The 13160-nt window shown below is 42.4% G+C and overlaps 2 long non-coding RNA genes across 2 annotated transcripts; both read right to left on the reverse strand.

Annotated features, from left to right (window-relative positions):
* Positions 1-773: 773 nt before the first annotated feature.
* On the reverse strand, positions 774-5955 carry LOC104863600. Its single transcript, XR_780616.1, has 4 exons — positions 5621-5955; positions 3683-3758; positions 1395-1546; positions 774-1267 (listed from the first exon to the last, which is right to left on the reverse strand). It is a non-coding gene; the product is annotated as an uncharacterized LOC104863600 (long non-coding RNA).
* Positions 5956-8066: 2111 nt separating this feature from the next.
* On the reverse strand, positions 8067-12835 carry LOC104863601. The gene is made up of 3 exons (XR_780617.1): positions 12664-12835; positions 12143-12234; positions 8067-8241 (listed from the first exon to the last, which is right to left on the reverse strand). It is a non-coding gene; the product is annotated as an uncharacterized LOC104863601 (long non-coding RNA).
* Positions 12836-13160: the final 325 nt, after the last annotated feature.

A 13160-nucleotide genomic window follows, 5' to 3' on the forward strand; every position in this document is an offset into this window, starting at 1 on the left:
CTCAGTACAAGAAACCAGAGTCCATTTGGCCAAAGCTAAAAAGCTTGTCTGAGGTCATGGGTTGTGCAGAGCAACAGCAAAGAGCAGGGCACTCAGTCTCCTGATGAGCGGCCTGGAGTTCTCTCCCACTCCGTGCCCTCTGAGGACCTTCAGTGTTCAGAGAAAACAGATAAAGCCGAGCAGCAGTGTTTGTTTGGGAGACCAGGTCTTCACAGCCTGACTTTCCGAAGCCCTTCTGAAACTGACTCGAGCCTCCAGGCACTGGCCAGTAACACTCATGTTTTGATACTGACATTTTCCTTCCTTTCCCCTCTTCATGGCTTAAGAAATCCTTCCTCTGATTCCGTCCATCAACACAACCTTTTTGCTGCTCTTGTTATGTGCAGTGTATTAAACAAGAAGGGCTCAAGCCTACAAGCCAAGCAACCTGTCAAGGTATCTGTAAGTGACCCTGAGCAGCACAACTTAACGTGGCTAGGCCCTGCTGGCTCCCTGCCTGGAGGTCTGAATCCCCCACCTGAGATGTTTGCACCCTCAACCTTGTCACAGCACTCAGTTCTACTGTGTAGTATTTGGGTGACTGACTGCCAGGAAGGAAATATAAATGTAAATTGTGGAGTGCTAACTGTTAGGTCTTGTAACCGTTATTACAACACTCATCTGAAAACTATATAACACATTTGATTTCTTCTTGAATCATTTGTCATCTCCTCCACTCATAATCTTCCCAGTTCTTCAGTTACTCAGTTTGGTAGTAAAAACAGACTGCCATCTTTTCATGTTCTGCCACTTTTCCCCACTGAGCAATAACCATGCCAACCAGAAATATTATGGAGGTGATGGGGCTGAAGCATTCATTCTACAGTTGTGTGTCCCTGGGTTTTGAGAGTGGCTGCTAAATATTATAAGGAGTGGATGTGCCCTCTCCTCCTCACTTTTCACTTTCTATTTAATCAGTAACACATGGGTAGGGAGTAACACAAACCTTTACTCTACAGAAAGATTCACAAAACACACAAACCTGCCTGAACTCTGAATATAGCACGTGCTAGTTAAAAGTGTCCTTGGCATGTTATGGGTTACTTTTTCACCCCTTCCTCCTCTTCCCACCTTCCCAAAAGACATGTAAAGCTCAAACCCGTTGCCTCTGAATGTAGAGTTGTGCTCAGACAGAGTTACTGATGATGCCATTAAATTGAGAAGAGGTCATTTCGGAGTAGAGTGGGCTCCAATTTTACATGTCCTTACAGTGTCCTTACAAGGTGACCTGTGAAGAGAGACACACAGAGGGAACCCTGCGAAAATACAGAGAGATTGGACTGACCTTGCTCTTATCCTGGGAGTGCAAAGGATTGAATCAACCACCAAAGGTAAGAAGAAAAGAAGGTTTTTACCAACAGGTTTCAGGGTGAGCACCCGCTGCCCACACGTTGATTTTGGACTCCTAGCCTGCAAGTCTCTGAGACAATACATTTCATACATTCGTTTTAGGTCATCTGGTTTGTGGTTGTTTTAGAAGTCCTGGGAAATGAATCCAGTCAGAAGTCTGAAAGAAGAGTTTTCCCAAGTGGTGCTGTATCAGTTATCCAATGCTGTGTAACAAGCTACCACAAAGTCAGTAGCCTAAAACAACACATCCATAGCTCAGAGTTTCTATGGGTCAGTAACCTAAGCATAACTTAGTGAATCTTCACCTTCAAAATCTCCCATGGGTGTAATGGGATGTGGGGAGGGGCTGGTGTTTCAGCCAAAGGCACAGATGTGGCAAGATCTACTATGAATGGGTGGTTATGCCTGGTCCAGCTGTAGGCTGGTGACAGAAGGGGCCTCTGGGTGGGCATCTGAGACAGAAAGGCAGGCTCTTATACCTGTGGGCACTGAGAGCAGAGAACTCATCTGGGCCTAATGAGCTATCCAGCTGAAGGCTTTAGAGAGAGAAGAAAAAAAAAAGCAGTATCCTTTTTGTAGGTGAACAGCTACCCTCACCAAGTCTGCAGGTTTGGTTCTTTCTTGGCGTTCTTACACTTTTGGAAATGTAAAGCTACCCTCTGTCAAAATAGGCTAGACTAGAGAAAGTAAACTCTCCTGTCATTTCCTTCTTGTGATATTTTAGAAATGCATGGTGAGACCTTAAGATTGTAGGTGACTGCAAAATAACAGCCATACAGCAGACAGCACAGATTTACTGTGGCCTGGCCCTGACACAGTGGTGTGTGCATGTGTTTGTGGGCTGTTATTCTTCCAGATGAATATATATCCACACTGCTTTAATTACATGTTGAGCATCTATTAAGTGCTATTAGATGGAATATGGTAGATAACAGGACAAACATTTTTGTTGAGGTTTAAAGGGGTAAGTAATCAAATTCCTGTCCTCAGAATTCTGAGTAGTCTAACATAGAAACACAAGAGTTAATTCTGAATTAAAACTTCTGCATTGTGACTGATGGATTCGAAATCATATAGTCTGATCCTGAGTTCAAAGCTGCCTTCCTACTTGCCTACCAAATTGTAGCAGAGACCCTGTGAGTAGTTTTGTCCATGACAGTAGGAGCAGCAGCATTTGTGGTGTGTGGGTAGGGAGCTGGTAATGGTGAGAGAAAGGGGAGGGCAGAGAGGGAGAGAGGGAGACAGGGAGGAGAGGGGAAGTGGAGGGGAAGAGAGAAATCTGTTCAAAACAATATATGAAAAGTAACATGAGATAAGAATAGGAAGTAAAGAGGCCTCACAAAAATACCGCTACAGATCCGATGAGCAACATGAACAAACCTATTATTAAGAATTAAAAAATATCTTAATGAAGGAATGATGACCTGTATTAAAAAATCTGAGTTCTTTATAAAGCCTGAGCTCACTGATAAGAGCTCAGGGATGACATGATCATAATGATACATAGCATAAGCCAAGAGAATTATGGAAAGGAGTGAATAAGAAATAAAGCAATTATAGGAAAGAAAGTCAAACTGGAGGCAGTGCAAAAGGGCAGAGTGGCTATGGAAATGTATTACAAATTTATGGATGGTAGGGTTGGGAAAGACAGAAAAAATGAATTTAGTATGAGGCAAGAGTTATGAAAGAATCAGAGAGAAAGTGAGAAATTAGCAAGACAGATAAATGAAATCAAGCAAACAATTGATGTCTTCAAAGAAGATAACAAAATAACAGAAGAATAATTGAAGAAACAGTATTCAAAGAGGGCTGATAGGAGGTTGGGGAGATACTGGCAAAAGAAAATAATGTATCAGTAAGATAGCAGGGCACAGTTCAAGAGATCTGTTGTACAACATGGTGACTAAAGTTAACAATGTATAGTATTATTGAAATACACTAAAGGAACAATGTGTAATTCTGTGAGGTTGTGCACTTGCTGGTAGCGAAATTTAGTTATTCTACAATGTACATGTGAGTATACTTAAAAATAATATGCGATACATATACAGTTTTATCTGACAATTTTTTTAAAAATCTAACATTCCTACAAAAAACAAAACAAAATGAAGATATATTTGATTATAATGCCCAGAAATGAAGGCTTGACTCTTCAGATTGAAAGGTAACATCCCACGCCCTCATGGAAAATATCAACGTAGAACCGTCCATGGCGGACTCATCTGAGCAAGATTGCTGAACTTCTGGGACAAAAAAAAAAGCCTTTGGACAGCAGCTCCACAGATCACATTACCTCTTCTTCAATCTGGCTCTGAGTCCTGCAGGATCTTGCAAGTCCCTGAGGTCAGGAGGAAAGGGTCTATGAGGTCCTAAAGAAAACACATGTACATAAGAATGTTACTGCCCCTGAACCACACACTGAGGCAGAAGAAAGCATCTTTGAACTGCAAGAGCCTAGGAAATGTAGTCCTTAAGAATACTTTTTGAAAAAATTACTGCAGGATGCTGTTCAACCAATTGAAAGGTCAATGGAAAAAAAAATACAGTGAAAAGACCACCATGAATACATTACAGTATAGGGTTGAGACCAAAACAGTTTGGTTGTATGTGTGTAGAAATTACACTAACAAAAATTACAAATGAAGGAACTGTGTAGCTGAAGGAAACAGAGGAGGCAGACATTTTTCATTATATAGGATTTGCTGTATTTTGAATTTCGTGCCACATACCTTTATCATCTATTTCCCTCTACCAAAATAATGTTTAAAAATGTCAGCAGAATGGACTAACATTTTCAGAGTTACTGTTCTATGAACAGAGCAAAAGATGATATACGTAGTTTTGGGTTCTTTAAACCACCACTAGTGTGAGTGCAGAGAAGCTATCCTCTCACACAACCACGAAAGAAAAAAAAAAGTTATAGGGGAAAAGCAAAGGAAACATTATGTTCTGTTCTGTGCTGGCTTTAGCAGTGGTAGGCTTGGCATTTTTCCTTGGCTAAGCTTCCCGTGACCTCTCCCAGGACACCTTGTTCTGCTGGTGTGCATACTGGGGTGGGGGAGGCTCTGAGGGTGATTATGCATATCCAGTCGGTTCCACTGTCAGCCTGTGGCCTTTGATCATGTGAGCGTCCCCTTGTCCCATCACTGGGCTCACCAGTCTACCCAGGCATCATTCTGCCCAAGTCCTGGTTCACAGCTCTTAGACATCAAATGCTGGACACCCTCAGGACCAGCCTGTCTCTGAATCAGCAACTCCAATGCTACAAGGCAGAGACAGCTCCAGCTTGTGGAACAATGTAGATGTGTGGCCAGTAAGAATGTCCTAATGTCAAGGTCACATCCATGCCAGGGAAATCAGAACCTGAGCACCAGGGCATCTGCTGGGTGTTAAAAAGATTTCAGATGACACTGATGTGCAGTGAAGTATAAGAACCAATGATTTAGTTCTCTCTAGGAAGTGACTATAACAGTGCAGTGTTTGAGTGCATTCTGCAGAACACTAACCACTAACCTCTTGCAACATCAACTGGCCTAGGTGCTTTTTAAAAATAGATTATTCATAGATAAAAATAATTCCCTAGTCAAATATCTTTGGGAACTATTGGGTTAAAGAAAAGTTCAGCAGTTGCCTTTCCTGTAGGACTTCAAGAGAAATAATCAACTTATATGAACCGAAAACTCCTAGCTCCTCAAGAATGCTTTGATAACTGCTTACCCAGAGTTCTATTTTAGTTAGTGAAGTCCACTGCAATTGCCTGTCCTGGCTTCAGGGTTCAGGCAAGACACATGGCTGTTATTTCAATGTGCGATTCACAAGGCATTTTCCATGGAACAGTGCAGCTAAATGTAGCTGACATAGTATCGTGAGAGCTATAAATGAATGTGTATAGATTAAATAAGCCTTTGTGGACTAATCTGGAAACCAAGCCACCTGGAATATAGTTGCCACTAAGGGAGAATCCATTTGGGACAGCAGCCAAATTTCATTGGACACTCAACGTAGGCTTCTCCAAGGAGCTGGCTTTTATGGAATTCTGAAAGCAAAGGTCTTTCTCAAACTTAAATTATGCACCCACTTTTTGGACAATGGCATCTAACATGAGTGGTTGTTACTTGTTGCCTACTTACGTGCCTTGAAATTCTGGGATGTGTTTTTTCATGTTGGATTTTTCTTCAGGATTAAAAACATTCTGAATAAATGTCTTAGAATTATAATTGACTTTAATTACCTGTTGCTAGGGAGGTTTGCTTGGTTACAAATTCCTCATCTGTTGCTCCGAATTCAGCTCAAGTGCCAGCAGCTACGGGGATATTCTGACTCTAATGAGAAATAATACATAAATTTTTAAATAATGTTCATCTTTTGTCCAGCAATAGCTATTCAAGGAGTGCCAAGAGAAGAAAACAAAACAGGAGGGAGTGATATTTCATAAGAGCTCCAATGCAGATCTTCAAGAAAGATCTGGAATGCTTTCTTTCTCTGGGATGGAAATTTAGTCATAACAGCTTGAGAATGATAGAAAAAAAATTTGTCAAAAGACTCATTTTGAAGCCCAAGCTGTTTGTTGGAAATCTGGTTCCTCACTACAAATTTTCTGCTTGCTGATTTCTCCTGAAAAAGAAGAAAAAAGTTGAGTTTAATATTTGTCAAAATCCTTTGGATGATATAATTCTATGTTTGATAGAGGAAAACAAAACTCGATGCCAGACCCAGCCAGATGAATTTTTTTTAAATTTTAAAAGAAGATAATTCATTAAATGATAGTAAAATTCCAAATCCTTACATCCGCACCACACAAGAATGCTGAACATTCCCTGGTACACCTTCCTCTGCCATTTAAAAATGGGCCTTTGAGATGAATGCTCAAGTACTTAGGGGCACAGTGACAAAGTCTCTAAAACTTAATTTTGAATGGTAGCTTTACAATGAGTCCACTTCTCCAGGCTGAGCTATGTTTCCCAGCATTCCCTCTTCTGTGGGTTTCTAAAACACAAAACACATTTTTGAATGAGTGTGAGGACAGAAGGAGCATGCCACATGCCAGCCATGTGTAGCTCTTGTGCATTATTACTGAATGGGTGGCTTACCTCACTGGTGTGGGCAAGCAGCTGGCCTGTAACTGTGGCCTCTCTCCAGGGTCCCATGCAGCCAGTTGCTAGACTGGCTCCATGCAAAAAGGCCCCTGGATTTTGCAGGACCCCAACTTCATCAAAGCTGAAGGCAACCAGAATGGCAAGGGTCTGTCAGCTTCAGGCTCCCCTCATCCCTGAAGACCAGCCATCTATCTGTCTATCTGTCTATCCTAGGTGTTCACATCTGGCAAGGAGGGCCATTGCAGGAAGGACCTTTGCAGCTGGTGGGAAGGACCGTTACAGAGCACCATGTCCCAATCCCTCAATTCCAGGAAATCTGAGTACAGCTACAACACCCTTGGTTCCAGGGAATCCAAATACACTGGCACTGGCACCACTGCCTGTGACCACACTATCTCTGCCTCCAGACTCCTCAAGACAACAGCTCCTCAGACCAATGCCTAGCAACCACCTTTCCCTTGAAACTCTTTGCTCTCCCCTTACTCTTGGCTCTTTTTAAACTTAGCATGCTTGCAATTGAGTGGAACAAATAGCCTTGTTGCTCACACAAAGCCTACTCAGGTAATCTCTCTGCTCTCTTTGCTTTCATTACACTAATTCATACTAGTGGGTTCCAGCCTGCCCTTGACCTGACCTTCCCCTCCCAGTCTTTGTCCTGTGGATTTTAAGCTCTAGCATCAGTCAGGAAGATACAGACATGTAACGTCTGCTTCTGTGGCTGATCCACTCCAGGTGACAAACATAACATGTTGCATGTATACATATTTATATACATATACAAATACAAGTGCATATAGTGCTGAAAGTAATAAATGTCATTAACAATTACTAAACCTAAGTGTCTTACTTTTCTCACTGCTGAGACAAAATACCTGACACTAGAAGTTAAAGGAGGAGAGGTTTATTTCAGCTCAGGATTTGTGGAGGCTTCAGTCCATAGTCAGCTGGCTCGAAAGCAGGATGGCATGGCAGAGGGTCATTGCAGAGGAGAAACAGTCCATGGCAGGGCAGGCAGGAGACAGTACAGCTGCAAGCAGCAAGCTGCAGCAGCATGTCTTCCCTCTTTCTTTAATATTCCATACAAGCTGTAAACCTATTTATTGGTACCACCCACACCCAAGAAGGGGCTTCCATATTCAGACCTTTAATCTCACTATCACACCCTTAACCCAAGTATCATACTCTTAAAAACCCTAATCCAGACACCTCTTAGCTCATAAAGCTTTGGGGGGACATCTAGACACAAGCTGTAACACTAAGTAATGGTACATGAATGTTTATCTTACCATTCACTCAAGTTTTGTGTATATTTGAATTTTTTCCATATAAATAATTTATAGAAAGAAAGAATGGCTCTCAGTAATGAATAAAACAAACAGATTCTCAGTCCAAAGAACCAATGGAAAATATTAGCTATCAGATTGGTTATTTTTCTTTCCTTGCACTAAACATATATTACTGTATAGCACTTTATAATCTTAGGTAGTGATATCTCTTCCCATGACATTTCCACTCCTATTATTCTGCAACAGCAGCCCTGAGGTAGTCACCTCTGAGTTACACCTTCTGGCATTCATACCTTTGAATAGCATCTTCTACCCTGAATCAGGACTGGCTCTGTGACCCAGTGGAACTGGGCAGAAGGGATGGTGTGTGCTTCTGAGGCTATCATAAAGGGCATTTTAATTTTCCTCTTGGTCTTCTGTTCAAGTTTTCTATATCTTCAGTGATGTTTATCTACTTGCTCCATATTTTTCTAAAAGAATTGGAAATATGACTGTAATTGTAGATTTGCCAATTTCTTTTTATTTCTATCAATTTGCTTTATATAACTTGAAGTTTTGCTATTAGATAGATACAGGTACAGATTATTATATCTTCTTGATAACTTAATTCATTTATTATTATAAAATTTACCTGGTTTATTGCTTTGAATAGTGTTTCATCTAAAATTATTTTATCTGATATTAATATAACCACTCCAGCTTTCTTTTGATCAGCGTTTGCAATTATATATGTGTGTTGTATGTAAAATATATACATATATGCACATATATTTCTACTTTTAACCTGTGTCTTTATATATAAAATGGCTTTTTTTAATTAACATATAATTGAACCTTATTTTTTTTTACTATTCAAAACAGTTCTGCCTTTAATTAGTGGATAAATAAGTCAGGGTTCAACCACAGAAGTAGAACCAATGGAGATATGTTTCAAGTGATGGATCATTAGGAATTATCTTATGTGATGTGGAAACTGTCTAGGAAAGCCTGAAATCAGGGCTGGTTATCAGGAGGGCAAACTGGAGTTCGCAGACATGCCTGGCACTTTGTTCCATAGGCAGGAATTCATCAGTGACACATCAGCCTTCCTCTTAAGAACTTTCAACTGACTGAATGAGGCCAACCAGATGACCCTGGAGAATCTCTTTACTTAAAGTCACAGCAGCATTGAGGCATGGCAAACTGTAGCCCAGACCAGTGGACACATGAAAAGACCATCACAGGGAGGCTGATCACAGTAAGACCAAGGACATTTAGTGTAATTATTAATGGCTCTGGGATTAAATCTACCATCTTGCTATTCATTTTATATTTGTTTCTTACATCTTTCATCATTTTTTCTTTCTCTAAATTCTTATGGATTTCTTTTTATGATAGTTGTTCCTTTTCATTTCATTTTTTAATGATTTCTTGGGGATTTCTAATAAAATTTTTACTGAATTAAGACTTTTTGACAGATTTTTTTTTCTTTCAAGACTTTAAAAATGTTGTCCCACCATATTCTAACAAGAATAACTTTTGATGAGAAGTCTTGTCATTCTTATCTTTTCTCTGTTTAAAATATTTTCCATTGGGATGGGTTCTGATATTTTTTTTCTTAGTGGTCATGTTTCAGACATTTGGTTAGAGTGTGCCTTGTTATTCTGTTAGAGTTTATTTGCTTGGCCTTCTTGTATCTGAGGCCTTATGATTTTTGTTAAATTCATAAAACATGAAATACATCCATTATCTCTTTCAGTATTTTTTCTTTCCCCTGCCTTCCTCTCCTGGGATTCCACATGTGTAGATTACATCACTCCATATTGTCTTAACACCATTGATTCTCTGGGTTCCTGTCATTATTTTTCAATTTCATTTTGAGTAGTTTCTATTGTGCTGTATTCATGTCTGTGGATCTTATAGGGGCAGAAGGGACCTCTGGGGAGAGTTAAGACTCCAGCTCTTTTTAGAGGGTAAAAACGCAAGTTGTGTGTAGCTATGAGCAGCAAGCAGTTTTGTATTTTGAAACTGACAGGTTGTGGCTCTGACACCTGGCTCTGTGCAGGTCCCACTGTCCCTGCTAGTGCAGGTTGCCATGCCTACCTATATCCCCCTATTAGTCCACAAGACCAAACCCCTAGCAACAAGCCCAATATCCAACCAAGCAAGTGTAGACTCTCAGGGAGGTAGAGACAGGACCCTTCCCCCATAAAAGAAGATCATCCTAGATTCAGGAGTGACTCAGCTCTGGGTGGCCCCACTCCTCTGGAGGGGCTTTGTACCAATACTTTTTGCAGCACCTGTAATGAAGGTTTTGCTTTACACTGGTCTTCTTTGGCTCCTCTTCTTCTTTATATGTTGGAGGGAGAGAAACTTGGCTAGGGTGAGTCCGGGGACCCCCCAGACCCCCAAACCCACCCGATATAGCAATCGCTTTTTGTGTGGTATCTACTCTGCTGTTAATCTCACCCAGTCCATTTTGCATTTCAGATAGTTCCCTTTTCATCTCTAGCAAGACTATTTGGGTCTCTGTATCCATTCCATTTCTTACTGCAACATGCTCATGTTTACCTACATCTCCCTGAACATCTGTGGGATTTTACAGTAACTATTTGTTATCCTCTTCTGCTAGTTTTATCACCTCTATGATCTTGGGTTCCATTTCTCTTGAGTAATTTTTCTCATTTAGTAACTTTTCTTGGACACAGGACATAGTGAACTTTTTGTTCTTGAATGCTAGACTTTTTTGTATTCTTTGTCAGTGTTGAATTTTGTTTTATCACTTAGTTAAATCATTTAAAATCAGTATGTTTAAGTCTTGTTTTTAAGCTGGGTTAGGGATGTTCCCATGCATTTTTAGACTAAGTCAGTGCCTAGAACTATGATAGCAGCCCACTATTAAAGTAATTTTCTTCTGAGTTTTACCTAGGACCTCATGTGTCACAATTTCTCTCTGCTCTGGATGGTGTGACACAAACTGTCTCCAGTCCTGTGTGAGCTCAGAGAACTGTTCTGCATTCTACTTTCTTTTCCTGCACTTGGATAACTGCTTTTCATATACAGATATACAGACAGCCAAAGATTTGAAGGTTCTGCTCTGGCGATCTGTATCTCCCCCATCCCCTGTAGCTCATTCCTCTCCAGTATTTTCCCCTGATTTATCTTCCTGTGCTGTGGCTTGGACACTGCTTCCAGGCAATGAAAGTATTCCAGGCGCAGTACTTTTATTTCCCTTCTCTATGGGATCCTGCACACTGAGTTGTCCACTTTCTAGAAAATATCTCATGTTTTCCATGTGCTCTAGTTGGTTATGCCAAGAGGGTGCTACTACCCCATCGTGACCTGAAGCAGAAATGTGCCATTATTTTGATTTTGGAGAATTAGATTATTGTCATAAAATAATCCTTTAATATGGAAAATTTAATGTCAAAGAGACAAGAGGCACAGTCATAACCAGAGGAGCAACCTTGGAATTGTATCCCACATTTCTGAATTAATGTACAGTAATCAAAGTACCAAAATCTCATGGGACAGTTAAGTTAGTAATCCATTGCCTGCTCACAGTTTGGCAGCCAATGTGTGTGCACTGGCAGTGAGCCCTTCCAGCACTGTGAACTTGCCTACAAAGTCAACTTGATGGACTTGTGTTGGGCCATTGAGCTTTGCCTCTCTGTCCCCCCTTGAGCCATGTAAGTATATTTGTAGACAAATTAGAATTGACAGTGAGCCTCCTGCTCTCACTCCAATGCTTGGCTAGGTCAACCAAAATCTGAGAGCGCTGGCTACACAGTAATTTTCTTTTGAAAACTATATAGCAAGCAAGCAAAATCATTTCGCTAAGTAGCAACAGAAAAATGATTCAGAGCCTTCTTAAGTATATTGAATTTCTGGAAGTGAGTTTTGCAATCAATCTGTAGAACTGTCACACATATTTAATTTTGTGAGACTGCACAAAATAACCCCTTTTATGTAAATAGTTGTGTTAAGTGTTACCTACAAATCAAAATTTTGTTTTACAGTATCCAAATGTTTACAAGGGGTAGAGGTAGGGATGTCCAGGACCCCGAGGACAGCCTGGGCCACCAACAGGGATTGGCATGGGATGTACAGTACTTGAGCAGCGAGGTCAGAGCCTTTTCAGTCCCTGACTCCACTCCACCCAGTGCAGCACGCGGTGCCCAGTCAGAGAGAACAAGTTAATCTTTTGCTTCCCCTCCTCAGTGCTAGAATCTTAAGGACCTGTGAAGGGGTCACACAAACTCATACTGTGGCACACAGGTACACACGCAGCTCATGGTGCACCTCTGCAGCTCAGAAGCAGGAAGACAGAGCCCGCCTGTTCCCCCCACCCGCCTCTCCATCCTCCTCCACGGCACAGAACCACACACCCACCTGCAGGTCGCTGAGGTTGCTCACTTGGGTCCCTCCCTCGATGTCACCAGGCGCAGAGGCGACCTGATCCTCTGTCAGGCCGTGGCCCATACCTGCAGCAGAGCAGTGAGCATCACCCGATTTAGCCCAAGGAGCCCCGCAGAGTAGGACCGGAGCCCCGTGCACCCGCTGCCCCTGGGGTTAACAGGGCTCAGCTCGCGCACGTGCACACGCACAAGCAGCCATGATCTTCCGATACATGCTGGTTCTTCTCGTGGCCGCAGCTGGGCGGTGCAGCTGGGTGGTCACTTGGGGCTGTGCAGCTGGGGTGGGAAGGAGGGCGCTGCTCAGGGTGCTCACCGCTGCGCTGACAGCGCAAGCAAAGACAGCTCACACCCAGTCTGACCCGCGCATCTGAATCTCTGGAAACACTCTTAACCAAGGAGAACATCTTTAGAGATCATCTCCCACATCCTCCTGGGCAGGGACTGCCCCCTCTGTCCTCCAGTCAGCTCTGAAGGAAGAAGGCAGCTGCTGCTCACATGTCTGTGCCCTCCATCCTGTAAAGCCAACCTTCAGACTCTACCCTGAAATCACGTCTGACCGGAAGCACCCGGCTGGATGACCCTGGGCCGAGTAGCTGGACTACAGGAACACAGACCAGCCCGCTTCGCGCAGGCCCATCAGGCTCCGTGCCGCAGTTTGCCCTTTCTAAAGGCCCTGCGCTGTTTTGAGCAGGCGCAGTCCCTTCTGAGAGTCAGCTGCGCAGCCTCAATGCTGACTGAATGTTAGCCACGCAGGCGCGGTGGTTCATGATGACGGTTGGTTTTTGCCCTTAAAATCATGACTGATAAAACTTTGTGAGGAAGCTAAGCACCAGCTTTGGACGATGCTCTGCTGTGACCCAGGGCCAATCCTGTGGGCAGGGCAAAGTTAAGTGAGTTAGGAGAAGGGCTCCTGCAGTGGCAGGAGACACAGCCCGAGGCCCCCAGGGCTGTGCAGAAAGGAGCTTTGAGGCGCAGCCTTGCAGCTGGGTGAG

This window comes from Fukomys damarensis, unplaced genomic scaffold (genome assembly GCF_012274545.1).
Source record: "Fukomys damarensis isolate Sample0158 unplaced genomic scaffold, DMR_v1.0_HiC HiC_scaffold_16, whole genome shotgun sequence".
In the NCBI taxonomy this organism is placed as follows: Eukaryota; Metazoa; Chordata; class Mammalia; order Rodentia; family Bathyergidae; genus Fukomys; species Fukomys damarensis.